General features: G+C 43.8%; 1 non-coding gene across 1 annotated transcript; it reads left to right on the top strand.

The window, feature by feature from the left end:
• Window positions 1–4,554: 4,554 nt before the first annotated feature.
• On the top strand, window positions 4,555–4,661 carry LOC138388833 (U6 spliceosomal RNA). Its single transcript, XR_011234315.1, has one exon. It is a non-coding gene; the product is annotated as a U6 spliceosomal RNA (small nuclear RNA).
• Window positions 4,662–16,614: the final 11,953 nt, after the last annotated feature.

The following is a 16,614-nucleotide window of genomic DNA, read 5'->3' as shown; positions in this document are numbered from 1 at the left end:
TCTATTTGGGAGATAATGAAACCAATCATGGATGCTGTTTTTATTGGGTGTGTCATCTAACAGAGGAGAAATAGCAGGGTCTTGGGTTTAAGAATAAAGACTGATTCAGATAACCAGTATATGGAAAGCAGATTGTAGAATTTCATATCAGACTGTACCATTGTCATTTTAACTGTCATCTGTACCCATTTAGAATTCATAGCAAATCATCTGGGCTACCTCAGAGTCACCACCCATGCAGTGGGTGTAATCAAGATTGAGAGACATATTCTCAGCTGGCCTCACATATGTAGCATGTTGGCATTTGAGCTTCAGCTCTGCTTGTTCTGAGATTTCACCTCCATTTGTTTCATTGGTGCAGAAATGGGTCTCTTAGTTGGCCACTTAATTCTTTCCTGTTCAGAAAGATACATTCACTGGTATTTTGGGTCACTCTTGGAACCTTCCTTCACATTGGTTTTCTATGAAACCCATGAATGGTTAGCCTCTCTCTTCTATTATAGAAGGAAATAAGAGAGTTAAAAGACCGTTGTACAACGTGAATAAGCTCAAGGAGAACTTGGGACCAGAAACCACTATTATGTACAGAAAAGGGTAAACTCAATAAACTAAAACTTAAAATAATTTTTTATTAATAGCTATGATAAATTTCATTTGTTACATTTTATACAAATAAATTGTTTAGAATGGTTTTAATTATAAGGGAAATGCATTTACAGTACAAAAATTTTTATAATTACCGTACTTAAATTATGTTCTGTTTGAGGACCGGGAAATGTATTTTTACATTGTTTATGGCCATTTTTCTATTTGTCAGTTTAAATCCTGTGGGTCTTTTTTTTATCTCTCTTAATGTCAAATTTTGTAGTCTTCTTTTTAAATAAATCCATTTAATTAAAATGTTCATACCTTTGTCATTGTTTATTACAGAAGCATGATGTTTAGATGAAAGCTTTATAGTTTTGGGAGTTGGCTCTATAACCTTGTTGAATACCTATATAGAATACCAGATTGTGGATCTACCCCAGGTGTGACTCTACCTAGGCTAGAAAAGAAACAAATCCATTTCCTATCCATGAGCTGTCCTGCTCATTGAAAAGTTAGAATATACATTTAAACAACATTTTTAGGAAGTCACAGAACGCCTTTAAATACTTCCAAAGAAGCAAATTTAGACTCTCCATCACATTTCTAGATGTGGCCAATAATGCCAAAAACAAAACAGACATATTCTCTAACAGACTGTTCAATGATTAGGAAAAGCATGAAGCAAAACTAGGGTGGTTCTTGTAAAGCTACAGCTATTTGTATAGTTTGCAAAATTCCTGCCTCCAGCCTGTATGAGAATAACAAGGTCTTTTAGTCATCAAGAACTCACTGGAATTTGTACATTCTTCAGGGTTTTGTGTTTTATTTTGATAAAGAACATTGTATCAATGTGCAATGTGCTGTAAGGAGCAGAAGACCTACATTAGATGTGTCTTAAACAGTAAGGAAAATTTACTTTTAACAAGAAGTCTGGGTAGGGCAATTCCACCACTGGTAAATTTGTGGCTAAATTATAATTCTAAAAGTACAGTAATATGTATCATAGCAAATTGGTGTAATAAAAGGTGGGAAGTATTATCTTTCCCCCAATATTTTTACATTTGGCTAGTTTTATTTTTAATTTTTGAAATATTTCAAGCCCTGGAAGTACAGAGGATAACGGCAGTTACAGACACTAACCAGCTTTAGTAGATTATAACATTTTGCCAAATTTGCTTCAAGGTCCCTTGTTTAAAAAAGAAAATAAAGTTATACTTTTAAAGTACTGCCCCCTCTAATCTTATTCTTTCCTTTCCAAAGGTAAACACTATATTGAATTTGGTAGGTATCCTTCCTGTCTGTGTTTTTATTGTCTGTAGTATATGTACAGATGTATCCATAAACAATGTCTAACATGGTATTTGTGCTATATGTATTTTTTCATAGCTTGCTTTTTAAATTAGTATTTTGAAATATATCTAATACATGTAACTCTGGTTCATTCATTATAGATGCTATTTGATATTTCATTGTATAAATATGTCACAATTTACGTATTTCTCAACAGAAAAATTTTAACATTTTTAGTTTTTGATCATTTCAGTGTTACAATGAACAAACGTATTTGAACATCTCTTCTTGTGCACATATGTGAGAGTTTATATGTTGGATAAGTACTTAGAAGTAAAATTGTTGGGTCAGAAGGTATGTGCGATTTCAACATGGTTAAATATTTCCAAATGGGTTTCCAAAATGGTAGACCCAGGGCCGGGCGCGGTGGTTCACTCCTGTAATCCTAGCACTCTGGGAGGCCGAGGCAGGAGGATTGCTTGAGCTCAGGAGTTCAAGAACAGCCTGAGCAAGAGCGAGACCCCGTTTCTACTAAAAATAGAAAAATTAGCCTGGCATCATGGCACGAGCCTGTAGTCCCCATTGCATTCTACCCGGGGTGAATGAGTGAGACTCTGTCTCACCAAAAAAAAAAATAGCCCCAGTTTTTGTTTCTATCAGCTATGTATGGGAGTGCTTGTTTCCCCAATCTTGTCCTGCCCATAATATTAATTCAGCTTAACATTTTTGCCGGTCTGGAACTGAAATGGTGCCTCATTTTATTTTATGTTTCTCATATTACCAGTGAACCTGATCATCTTTTCATTTGTTCGTTGACCTTTTAGGTTTCCACACTTTCATGAGTTGTTTGTTTATATCTTTTGCCTTTTTTTAAATTGAGGTGGTTTTTTTTTCCCTCATGAAAAAACTAAGTTTCTTTTTCTTTTTCTTTCTTTTCTTTTTTTTTTTTTTTGCAACAGAGTCTTACTCTGTTGCCTTGGGTAGAGTACAGTGGTGTCATCGAAGCTCACTGTAACCTCAAACTCCTGGGCTCAAGTGATCCTCTTGCCTCAGCCTCCCGAGTAGCTGGAACTATAGGCCGGCGCCATGATGCACAGCTAATTTTTTTAGTTTTAGTAGAGATGCTGTGTCTCTCTTGCTCAGGCTGGTCTCGAACTTCTGAGCTTAAGCAATCCTCCTGTCTCGGACTCCCAGAGTGCTAGGATTACAGGTGTGAGCCACCATGCCCAGGCTGAAGTTTTTTTCCTGTATTTGAGAGTTCTTGACGTATTATGGATGTTATCCTTTGTTAGAAATAACCCTTGGAAACATCTTCTTGCAGTCTGTGTTTATATTTTAACTATGTTTCTGTAGTTACCTCAAGGATAGACATGTTCTCTTATACTTTCTAAACTGTTTAAAGATTTATATTTTATATTTAGTACTTGATCAGGCCAATAGCCTTGATGCAAATATACACAAAAATCCTCAACAAAATACTAGCAAACCAAATTCAGCAACACATTAAAAAGATCATTCACTGTGATCAAGTGGGATTCATCCCAGGGATGCAAAGATGGTTCAACATATGCAAATCAATAAATATGACACATCACATTAACAGACTCAAGGACAAAAGCCATATTAGATACTGAAAAATCATTCAATAAAATTTTATATCCCTTCATGATAAAAACTTTCAACAAATTGGGTATAGAAGGAGACTACCTCAAAACAATAAAGACTATACATGACATACCCACAGCTAACATCATACTGATGTTGGGAAAAGTTGATTATTTAGGGGAAAGGTTGAACTCTTTTCCTCTAAGATCTGGAACAAGACAAGGATACCTACTTTCTTCACTTTTATTCAACACATTGCTGGAAGTTCCAGCCAGAGCAATTAGGCAAGAGAAAGAAAGAAAGAGCATCCAGATTGGAAAGAAGGAAACCAAATTGTTCCTGTTTACAGACATGGTCATATATATAGAAAACCCTCAATACGCCACCAAAAAACTGTTAGAATTAATAAATGCATTTAATAAAGTTATTGGATACAAAAATCAACTTACTAAAATCACTTTCTGTATGCCAACAGTGAACTATCTGAAAAAGAATCAAGAAAACAATTACATTTTTTTCCTTAGAACAACTCAAGACGTGTAACCAATTAAAATAGCTACACAAAAAAATAACCTAGGAATAAACTTAGTAAAGGATGTGGAAGATCTCTACAATAAAAACTATAAAACATTGATGAAAGAAATTGAAGAGGACACAGATGGAAAGATATACCATGTTTATGAAAGAATTAATATTGTTAAAATGTCCATATTACCCAAAGGAATCTACAGATTGAATGCCTTCCCTATCAAAATAACCAATGACTGACACACTTCACAGAAATAGAAAAAACAATCTCAGAATTCGTATGGAAATGCAAAAGACCCAGATAGCCAAAGCAATATTGAGCAAAAAGAACAAAACTGGAGACCTTACTCTACCTTACTTCAAAATATGTTACAAAGCTATATTAACCAAAACAGCATGGTATTGGCATAAAAACAGACACATAGACCAATGGAACAGAAAAGAGAACTGAGAAACCCATGCCTTTATAGCCAACTGATTTTTTACAAAGGTGCCAAGAAACATACATTGGGAAAGGACAGTTTCTTCAATAAATGGTGCTGGGTGCTCACTTTGGCAGCACATATACTAAAATTGGAATGATACAGAGACCATTCACATGGCCCCTGTGCAAGCATGACATGCAAATTCATGAAGTGTTTCATATCTTTTTATTAAAAAATGTTGCTAGGAAAACTGGATATCTACAGAGGACTAAAACTAGACCACTGTCTCTCACCATGTACAAAAATCAACTTAGGCTGGGCATGGCAGCTCATGCCTGTAGTCCTAGCACTTTGGGAGGCTGAGGTGAGGAGGATTGCCAGGAATTCCAGACCAGCCTGAGCAAGAGCGAGACCCTGTCTCTACAAAAAATAGAAAAATTAGCTGGGCATGGTGGTGCGCACCTGTAGTCCCAGCTACTTGGAAGGCTAAGGCAGGAATATGCTTGAGCCCAGTGTGAGGTTGCAGTGAGCTATGATGATGCCACTGCACTCTAACCCGGGTAACAGCAAGAACATGTCTCAAAAAAAACAAAAACAAAAACTAAAACTAAAAATGGATTAAAGACTAAATGTAAGACCCAAAACTGTGAAACTAGTAGAAGAAAATATAGAGGAAATGCTTCATGAAATTGGACTGGGTAATAATTTTTCTTTAATAAAATCTCAACAGCACAGGCAACCAAAGCAGAAATAGACAAATGGGATTACATAAAACTAAAAAGTTTCTGCATAGCAAAGGGAATGATCAATAGAGTGAAAAGACAACCTACAGGCTGGACGCAGTGGCTCACGCCTGTAATCCTAGCACTCTAGAGGCCAAGGCGGGACGATCGCTTGAGGTTAGGAGTTCGAGACCAGCCTCAGCAAGAGCAAGATCCCATCTCTACTATAAATAGAAAGAAATTAGCTGGACAACTAAAAATATAGAAAAAATTAGCTGGGCATGGTGGCGCATGCTTGTAGTCCCAGCTACTTGGGAGGCTGAGGCAGAAAGATTGCTTGAGCCCAGGAATTTGAGATTACTGTGAGCTAGGCTGACACCACTGCACTGTAGCCTGGGCAACAGAGTGAGACTCTGCCTCAAAAAAACAAAACAAATAGACCAAAAAAAAAAAAAAAAAAAAATGAGAAGACAACGTACTGAATGGGAAAAAGTATTTGCAAACTATGCATCTGATAAGGGGTTAATATCCAGAATATACAAGGAACTCAAACAGCTCAATAGCAAAAAGCCAAATAGTCTGATTAAAAAATGGGCAAAATGGCCGGGCGCAGTGGCTCATGCCTGTAATCCTAGCACTTGGGAGGCCGAGGCGGGCAGATCCTTTGAGCTCAGGAGTTCGAGACCAGCCTGAGCGAGAGCGAGACTCCATCTCTACTAAAAATAGAAAGAAATTATATGGACAACTAAAAATATATAGAAAAAAATTAGCCGGGCATGGTGGCGCATGCCTGTAGTCCCAGCTACTCAGGAGGCTGAGGCAGGAGGATTGCTTGAGCCCAGGAGTTTGAGGTTGCTGTGAGCTAGGAGGACGCCACGGCACTCACTCTAGCCCGGGCAACAGAGCGAGACCCTGTTTCAAAAAAAAAAAAAAAAAAAAAAAAATGGGCAAAAGACCTGAATAGACATTTCTCAAAAGAAGACATTCAAGTGGCCAACAGATACATGAAAAAAATTTCAACATCACTGATCATCAGAGAAATGTAAATCAAAACCACATTGAAATACCATTTCACTCCAGTCAGAATGGCTATTATCAAAAAGACAAAAAACAAATGCTGGCAAGGATATGGAGAAAGGTAAACTCTTCACCGTTGGTGGGAATATAAATTAGTATAGCCACTATGGAAAACAGTATGAAGTTTTCTCAAAAAGTTAAAAATAGAACTACCATATGACCCAGCAATCCAAGTATTAGGTATTTATCCACAGGAAATGAAAACAGTGTGTCAAGGAGATACCTACACTCTCATGTTTATTGCAGTGCTATTCGCAATAGCCAAGATATGGAATCAATCTAAATGTCCATCCATGGATGAATGGACAAAGAAAATGTGGTACACACACATACAGACACAATGGAATACTGTTCAGCCATAACATAATGAAATCCTGTCGTTAGCGGCAACATGGATGAACCTGGAGGACATTATGTTAACTGAAATAAGCCAGGCACAGAAAGACAAAACACTGCGTGATCTCATTCATGTAGAATCTAAAAAAGTTCATTTCATAGAAGTAGAGAGTAGAATAGTGGTTACCAGAGGCTGGGGAGGGTGGTGGGGAGGTGGGGACAGGCAGAGGTTGGTCAATGGGTACAATAGTTAGATAGAGGGAATGAATTTTGGTGTTATATTATACAATAGGCTGACTATAGCAAATAAAGTAGTGTGTATTTCGAGATAGCTAGAAGACTTTGACTATTATCCCCACAAAGGAATGTCTAAAGTGGTAGATATGGTAATTACCCCGATTTGATCATTATACAATCTATACATGCATTGAAACATCACACTGTACCCCATTTATACAATTAATATGTGTCAATTATAAATAAACATGTTTTAGAAAGTCCTTTACTTTCTAAACTGTTTAAAGATTTGCATTTCATATACATATATACTTGATTCTACCTTGATCTTAGTACAGTGATTACTTCAATGAGTGACCCCTTCTCTGACACACAAGGTTGTTGTTTACCAAGTTTGTGTATATGAATGGGTCTGTTGCTGGCTTTCTTGGGCTGTTTTGAAATACTTAATGCTAATATTATAGACTTGATAAAATCTTAATAGCTGATAGTGCAAGTTCAAAATTGTTTTATTCTAGCCTTGGTACTTTACTTTTTATTATAAATTTTTTTTTTTTTTTTTGAGACAGAGTCTCACTCTGTTGCCCAGGCTAGAGTGAGTGCCGTGGCATCAGCCTAGCTCACAGCAACCTCAAACTCCTGAGCTCAAGCGATCCTTCTGCCTCAGCCTCCCGAGTAGCTGGGACTACAGGCATGTACCACCATGCCCGGCTAATTTTTTCTATATATATTTTTAGCTGTCCATATAATTTCTTTCTATTTTTAGTAGAGATGGGGTCTCGCTCTTGCTCAGGCTGGTCTTGAACTCCTGAGCTCAAACGATCCGCCCACCTCGGCCTCCCAGAGTGCTAGGATTACAGGTGTGAGCCACCGTGCCCGGCCTTATTATAAATTTTAAGATGAGTTTGGCAAGTTCCATTAAAAACCCTTGCTTTTTTTCTTGGAATTTCATTGAATTTAAAGATTAATTTGGGGCCGGGCGTGGTGGCTCACGCCTGTAATCCTAGCACTCTGGGAGGCCGAGGCGGGTGGATCGCTCGAGGTCAGGAGTTCGAGATCAGCCTGAGCAAGAGTGAGACCCCATCTCTACTAAAAATAGAAAGAAATTATATGGACAACTAAAATATATATATACAAAAAGTTAGCCGGGCATGGTGGCACATGCCTGTAGCCCCAGCTACTCGGGAGGCTGAGGCAGGAGGATCGCTTAAGTCCAGGAGTTTGAGGTTGCTGTGAGCTAGACTGATGCCACGGCACTCACTCTAGCCCGGGCAACAGAGCGAGACTCTGTCTCAAAAAAAATAAATAAATAAAAATAAAGATTAATTTGGGAGGAAAATGACATCTTACTGGTTGGATTCTATGGATGAACATAGAATCTCCACTGACATTAGTCCCTTATTGTTTTTTTGTGAAGTTTTATGCTTTTCTTTATAAAGGTCTTACATATCTTTTATCAGATTTATCCTAGATACCTTATTTTTATAGCTATTCAGAATAGGATCTTAATAAAAAATTTCACATTCTGATTAGCATATTGGAATAGGAATGCAGTTGAGTTTTAATTATTGATCTTATATTCAACAACCATGCTGATATCTTCTGTTACCTCTAATAATTTGTTTATGGATTTCTGTTGGACATCTTCTGGATTTATCTGTTTGTGTTATGTTATTTAACTTACTCTTCTGTTTCCAGTATTTCTTGTAAATGGAAAGATAGCTCTAAAGGTGTGCTTTTAAATTCAGGTTAAACTTTTTCTTTTTTCAAGGTTTTCTTGTAGGGGGTGCTCTGTACTTCAGGAGGTGAGTCTTCTCTGGTAATAGCACATTTAATGCACACTTAGTGGGTTCAGGTGCTGAGAGTGTGTTCCTTCTCGCTGTAAAGTTTCCCACCAACTTTTTAGCTAAAAGGTTTCATCCATTGATCTTTGCCTAAATGTCAGTTTGTTCGGGGTTGCAAAATGGTGATTTCATGATTCTGTCATTCCTGCCACTTTTGTTAGCTAGAATTCTTTAGTAATACCTTTTTAGCATGCACAATTGACTTTGTAAAGATTTATAAAGTCAATTAGTACTCCCACCCATCTCCTGAATAATACTGAGAATTTAGAATTAATGGCCACTAATTACTCCCATCTACTGTGGTGTTATTACCTAGTATTTTGCTTTTTATTTTATTTTATTTTTTTGAGACAGAGTCTAGCTCTGTTGCCCCGGGTAGAGTGCAGCAGCATCATCGTAGCTCACTGCAACATCAAACTCCTGGGCTCAAGTGATCCTCCTGCCTCAGCCTTCCAAGTAGCTGGGACTATAGGCATGTGCTACAATGCCTGGCTAATTATTTTTTTCTATTTTTAGTAGAGACAGGGTCTCACTCCTGCTCAGGCTGGTCTCGAACTCCTGAGCTCAAGCGATCTTCCTGCCTTGGCCTCCCAGAGTGCTAGGATTACAGGTGTGAGCCACCACACCAGGCCCAGATTGTCCTTTTTCTGGACCCACAAGTTGCCATTACCGTAGCAGATAGGGGCAGAGGAAGGTGGCCACAGAACACCTGAGACAAAGTACCCCAGTTAGTCTAGCCACATAGATCTGACCAAAATGAACCGTACATCTACTTACCCATTGAGGTCAAAGCAGGTGCCAAAGCCTAGGAGCTCAGGTAAGCAGAGGAGATTATTAGCTTGTGAATAGATGAAGATAGACCAGCTGTCCCTGTAGAAGTCATTAAAGTCTGGTATATGTGGCAAATAATACATCTTTGCAGTTAAGAGTGGCTTCCGGCCGGGCGCGGTGGCTCACGCCTGTAATCCTAGCACTCTGGGAGGCCGAGGTGGGCGGATCGTTTGAGCTCAGGAGTTCAAGACCAGCCTGAGCAAGAGCGAGACCCCATCTCTACTAAAAATAGAAAGAAATTATATGGACAGCTAAAAATATATATAGAAAAAATTAGCCGGGCATGGTGGTGCATGCCTGTAGTCCCAGCTACTCGGGAGGCTGAGACAGGAGGATTGCTTGAGCCCAGGAGTTTGAGGTTGCTGTGAGCTAGGCTGATGCCACGGCACTCACTCTAGCCTGGGCAACAGAGTGAGACTCTGTCTCAAAAAAAAAAAAAAAAAAAAAAAGAGTGGCTTCCATAATTCCTCATGGGGCATCTCAATCCTTTATGGTGGTTCCATGCCCACGGTGGACTTGAACACAGGTTCATTGGTCTTTAGCGGAGATGATGGCCACATAAGTTTGATTGGCTTTTTCAGTCTAAGTGCTTTTCTCTACATGTGGTTGCTTCATATAACCACATCTATAACAAATATTAGCTTTGCAAGTAAAGTTTTATGTTTCCTAGATGGGGGCACTCAATATATGATATGTCATTGCTAGTTCAGTCCTGGTTGGTGCAAATATCTGACCATACAGCTAGGCCATTAGCGACTGCCCATGAGATATTGTTTAATAAGTCCTGGAACAGTGCAGTCTGTGGCTAGAAGTTCCATCTGACGTTCAGCCCATTGCACAGAGTGTCCACAGCTATGAGCCATCAGCCATTTACCATCACTGGATGGCTGTAGCTTTCCAAAGGACCTCCTTGCCTCAGAGGCGGGCTCTTTCATCAGTGATGCTTTCTTATCAAGTGGTCTGTTTTGTAGGTGAAACCTCATTAAAGCAGCAGTTTGGCTAAAACAGTAGGAAAGACACTTTCTGTCTAATGGGTGGGCCACCACCTATTTGTGGAGATGGCTAAAGACCGAGGGGCTGGGTTGGCCCTTAATTGGAAGATCCATTTTCTTCTCATAATGGGACATTCTGGAGCTTGTCTCACCTATGGAATTCACTTCAGGTTTGCAGGATGAGGCCAGGTGTGGTGGGTCACGCCTGTAATCCCAGCGTTTGGGGAGGACAAAGTGGGAGGATTGCTTGAGGCCAGGATTTTGAGATCAGCCTGGGCAACATAGCAAGACCCTGCCTCTACAAAAAAATTTTTAAAAAGAATTGCAGGATGAAAATGTCAAGTTGAAGACTGTTTTTATTAGGGCTCAATAATGCTAGCAATAATCTGTCAGCAGCAGGAGGAAGTCATCAAGTTCAAAGACCTAGGGAGTTTGCTATGCCAAAGGTCCTAATCAATTGTGCAGTTAGTCATGGACACCTGTAGTTCCTTGAGGTCTGAAGGACATAGAGGCTCTAGGGGAAGGCTTCTTTTATCTCTGCCTGGACTGCTTCTAATTTGTTGTTGGGGCCCTCACTCAAATGCGGCCACATCTGATGACTTGGGATTGAGACTGTAGGAACTTTCCCAGGTTTGGGGTATACTGTGTCCAATAGCCAACAGCCAAAGCAGCCAATTTTGCTGTGGGGCCACTTTCTTTTTGGAGTTGGTGGCTACTATTAATACACAGTTTGTCCTTGTTTGATTGTGAAGTATCTGTTTGAGCTGTGACACAGCTCCCAAGATGGTCACTTGGAAGGCAGAGCACTTGGATTTTGTCCTTGCTCAGGGCCCATCTGTCTTTCATCAGTGGCGCTTGGGTGGCATGTAATACAGTGAGAGCAGTTTTCTCTGTGCAGCCATTACGGAAATGCACATCCACCAGTATTTCGCATTGTACTAGGTTTGTCCAACACACTGATGACATATCACTGGAGAATTCAGGGTAATAAAAGTGTGCTGTATGCTGTGCCAGGTGAAAGCATGATGATTCTGTCCCCCCAGAGCAATCTAAAATACAGGGTGTCCCAAAAGTCATCGTACACAGGGAAAATGGGAAATTGTAGCTAAATGTACATTTATTTACAAAATATTCATTACAAAATTTTTTCTTTGTATGGAAACTTTTAGGACACTCTGCATAAAGCATTGGCAATATCCTAGGCTGCCAACCAAGTACCAGGTATGAGGCCAAGAGGATATAAAGTGTGGCGTAATGGTAAGTGAATAAAGTCCCGAAAGATTACAGACAGTGTGGTATCCTGTTCATGTACACACTACCATGATAATATGCACTTTTAGAGCAATAGCTATAGCTGCCATAGAACTATATAATAAGAACAGCAAATACGTGATGAATGTGCGGGATTCAGGAGGTTACCTTGGGAGGGGAGAGATGGGAGGGCGATGAGATGGGGAAACACAGTTACAGTCCAATGTAAGTGGTTGTCATGATTCTAGCTTCAGTGCTGACTACATGATAAAAAACAAGAAGGAAGGGAGGAAGGAAGGAGGCAATTCATGGACTAATGATCGAAGAGCGTAAGAGTGTTGTGAACCCAGAACTATGATTAATCTGTGTATCCGAGGTCCAAGTACAACGTGCAGGTTGGTGCTTCTAAGCTGAACCCCGAATTCGGGCGAACTTGCCTTTCCGGTGGCGATGCTTCCCGCTGGCCGCCAGAGGGCGGGCGCCGCCCGGAGTGGGCCGTGGCGCGCGGCCTCGGGCCGCCACCTGCGCTGTGGGTTTGTTTTTGCCACAGGAGAGCTGTGCCCAGCTGGGAGGGGTGGCAGCGGCAGCAGGCGGGCGCAGCTGTTGGCAGGGGACCCCGGGGCTCCCCGGGGAGGGCTCCGCCCTGCGCGCTGCCCCCGGGTTTCGGGAAGAGGCAGCCGCCCGCCCCCGTCCGCCTTCCTCCCAGGCTCAGCCGGCTTCGTCTGCCCGTCCCGGACCTTGAGGGTCCCCTGGGCAGGGGCGCACGCTGGGGGCCGCTGCTGCACCTCGCCCCCAGACAGGTTCTGCTCGGCCTGAGTGTATCTTTGAAAAGTTTATTTAGCAGCATTTAAAAATCTGGAAATGGGGCCGGGCGCGGTGGCTCACGCCTGTAATCCCAGCACCCTGGGAGGCCGAGGCGGGCGGATCGTTTGAGCTCAAGAGTTCAAGACCCGCCTGCCAACACAGTGAGACCCCTGTTTCTACAAAAGGTAGAAAAATTAGCCGGGCGTGGTGGTGCGCACCTGTAGTCCCAGCTACTCAGGAGGTTCAGGAGCCCGGGAGTTTGAGGTTGCTGTGAGCTATGATGACGCCACTGCACATTAGCTGGGGCGACAGAGAGAGACTGTGTCTCAAAATAAAAATAAATCGGGAAATGTTTAGCCTGAAAATCCAGGTTTCCGTTTCTCTGGGTCACTCGGGGCCTCTGGCAACACTGAGCTGCTGTCCTGCCCGGCAGTGTTTGGCCGCCTGCCCCTCCCCACGCGCCCTGCCCGGCTGACCAGGTTTGTCACAGTTCAGGTCAGATCAGTATTCAGCGCGACCATTATTCTGGTTGTTATCACTATTCACAACTGAGCAGGTGGCGCACTTCATGCCATGATAACATTTCCGAGTTAATTATGGGTTTGTTTTTTTTTTCTATGTACATAGAAAGTGACAAAAAACCCCTGACAATCCACCAGTTGTCTCAGTCTCCGTAGGAGGCCCAGAGGCACCAGGTATTCTCCCGGTGGTCTTCATGCGGAAGTCCCTCTGGCTGTCCCTGCACCTCCTCCAGGCATTGTCTTCATGCGGAAGTCCCTCTGGCTGTCCCTGCACCTCCTCCAGTCTGGCCTGGAGGCGGCTGGCAGCTTCCTGCCTCTCAGTGGTTTCCACACTGTTTTTTAAAGCAGAGAAATTCCCTTTTTCAATCTAAATCATACACTCCATTATATAAAAGAGGAAATATGATGTGAATATCAATTACCAAATTATATTTGTAACATTTATTTATTATTAAGTCAGTCCATAAAAACAATGGGATTAATTTGCAGAGACCACAATTTGGAGGAAGGAGCTCGCTGCCGCTGCCGTGTCTTGCTTGTGCAGGGTGGGGACGTGGGCTGTCCAGACAGGAGCACAGGGAGCGGCAGGGTCCTCAGCTGAGGGAGGCGGCACAAGGTGAGTCACCCCGTGTGGGAGGCAGGTGGCCACAGTATCGGGGTCAGTGTTTGCTGTTGCCGCCTGACCGTGTGTTTGGAGATGTTAGTGTGTATATATATCCTACACATACAATCATAAAACCCACTGTCTGTGGGCCTCCTGAAGCCCCTCTGAGAGTTCACAGGATGCAGTTCAGAAAGTGCCACAAAGGGGGGAAGTGGTGTTTGCTGAGGAGGGGCCCCACACACCTGCTGTGTTTCCATGGCGACAGAAGTTTGCTTTTTCGTGCTAGCAAAGGCCTGGGAGGTGGTGGCCCAGGGAATGGGCCAGCTCTGGATCTGTCTTCCTTCACCGTGGGCCTCTTTAGTGGCCTGGCTGGAGGCCCAGGCTGAGGGCCTGGGAGAGAAGCCTCCAGCACGCGGGTGCCTCAGGCCTGGGGCCTCCCTGGGAGACACACTTGTCTCCCCCCTGGGCCTGTCTGCAGACATCAGGGCCGACTGCCTGTGAAAGAAGGCCATTGGCACAGGCCAGCAGCCCTGCCGTGCCATCCCGGAGGGCGGAGGGGGTCAGGGCCAGGCCCAGCAGACAGCCAGGCCTGGGCTCAAAGCCCAGCTCCATCACAACCTCGTTTCCGCTCAGTTTTCTCCTCGGGCCTCCCTGCTACACTGCCAGTGCCTGCAGGGTAGGCGCGCTCCTGTAGGCAGTGCGGTTGTCACAGGCCACAGTGCTATAGAGAGAGACCCACACAGATGCCATCTTCCAGAGCCTCACTGAGCGGCAGTCTTTCTGTCAGTCTTGGGTGGAGAGAAAACTCCTGTGGCAGAGCTTGCCAGAGGGATGGCGCCACCTTCATCCCTTCCTCCTCCAAGGTCTAGGCCAGGCTGGGGGAGGCTCTGCGGCCGGGGAACCGGCTGCTTGTGGTGGGGCATGTAGGCCTCATCTCCCAGCGCCCCTGTAGCCAGCCACAGGTGCCAGCACCTTTTCCCAGGGGCTCCAGCTGCCACAAGCCCGGGTCTCTGCCCTTCCCCCATGGGCCCAGCCTCCCCTCCTTTCACATCTTCGTCTGCACCTGCTTGGCTGTGACTGCTGTGGGAACTGGGGTGGTGGGCATGGGGTTTGGGTGGTGCAAGGGCACTGTCCCTGGAGAGGGCTTGGTCTAGGGAAGACACACGCACACCAGAACTGGGGTTCTCCAAGATCCAAATGCTTAGCTGTTAGAATATGGTGTTGGGCTCTGTGGGCTGTGGTTTGCTGCTTTGGGTTGGGTGTAATTTTTCCTCTGGCAGCTACTTAGGAGTTCAGACAGAAGGTCCTATATTGCTGTTTATCTATTTATTTATTTCTGAGACACGGTCTCACTCTGTCACCCAGGCTGGAGTACAGTAGCATGATCATAGCTCGCTGCAACCTCGAACTCCTGGGCTCAAGTGATCCTCCTGCCTTAGCTTCCCGAGTAGCTGGGACTCCAGGTGTGTGCCGCCACACCCAGCTAATTTTTAAAATTTTTTTTTGTAAAGATAGGGTCTTGTTATATTGCCCAGGCTGGTCTCAAACTCCTGGCCTCAAGTGATCCTCCTGCCTCAGCCTCCCAAAGTGCTGGGATTACAGGCATGAGCCACCTCACCCAGCCCTGTATTGCTTTTTTTTAAAAATTGTGGTAAAATAAACATAAAATTTACCACCTTTACCATTTTTATGTCTGTAGATCAGTGGCATTAAGTACATTTACATAGTTGTGCGACCACCACCACCATCCATCTCCAGAACTTTTTCATCTTTCACAACTGAAACCCTGTAGCCATTAAACACTAACTCCCCATTCCCCTCCTCCCCCCCCCCCCCCCCCCAGCCCTGGCAACCACAGTTCTGTTTCCTGTTTCTATGAATTTGACTACTCTGGGCACTTCGTATTAGTGGAATCACACGGCATTTGTCCTTCCGTGTCTGGTTTATTTCACTCACCACAATGTCTTCCAGGTTCATCCACATTGTAGCAAGTGTCAGCACTTCCTTCCCTTTGAAGGCTGCCTGTGCTGCTTTTGAAGGCTGCCTGTGCTGCTTTTGAGTACTGCTTTTTGTCTTGTGTGAACAGTCCTGGCTTCTACCCTTCATGTAAATCTTGAGAGGCCAGTATCCTGTGTCCTCTCCTGTCCTCACCTCTAGCAGGACACACAAGCTCGGTGGGACCCAGGGAGCATCAAGCATCCCCTCACTCAGGGAGCGGCTCTGCCCTGGGGCGGCAGGAGCTCAGGCCCCCTCCTTCCAATGAGCCCCTCTTCCTCATTTACAAAGCACGGTGACATCTGGCCTCAGCCTGAGGAGAGTGGAGCGGGTCAGGTGCTCCCCAGTCCCCTGGGGCTGGGGGTGCCGTTCTACATGACTTGTCCCAGGATCCACGGACAGTTCTGCTCCCCATACCCTCTGCTCTGCCTCCGGGTCCCCCTGGGGCACAGTGGGGCAGGGGCCTCAGAGGGCTGAAGCCAGAGCACGGGAAGGGTCAAGGGGTTTGAAAATGCCAAGACAGGAGGCAGTGGGGGTGCTTCTTAAAAGGCGTCTTTCTTCCAGTGTAGCTGTGGATCCAGCGACAGGAAATAGATTTTGCTTCAGATTCCTGCCAAGCAACACCCTTTCTCATCTCCCTCCCCTAGTGAAATCAACCTCAGATTTGCACCCGACCTAGAGCATCTTTGGTCCAACAGTGCTTCACCCACACCGGCATGCATGCACCACTGGGAGTTGGTTACGCTGAGGATGACTCTGCTTATTCAGTCCCCGTGGGGCCTGGGTCCTGCATTTCCAACTGGCTCCTGGTTGACGCCACGTGGCTGAACCACTTTGCGGGCAAGGCTTGGGAGATCCCTGGCTTCCAACTCCGACCTACAGCATCTCAGTTTCTTGGAAGAAGGTTGGTCAGTTCTCCCAGGCACACTGGATTGTGATGAATTAATACCTGAGTTTGGAGTTT

Source organism: Eulemur rufifrons, chromosome 7 (genome assembly GCF_041146395.1).
Source record: "Eulemur rufifrons isolate Redbay chromosome 7, OSU_ERuf_1, whole genome shotgun sequence".
Lineage (NCBI taxonomy): Eukaryota > Metazoa > Chordata > Mammalia > Primates > Lemuridae > Eulemur > Eulemur rufifrons.
The sequence above is the reverse complement of the archived record's forward strand: the minus strand, read 5'-3'. Positions and strand labels throughout refer to the sequence as shown.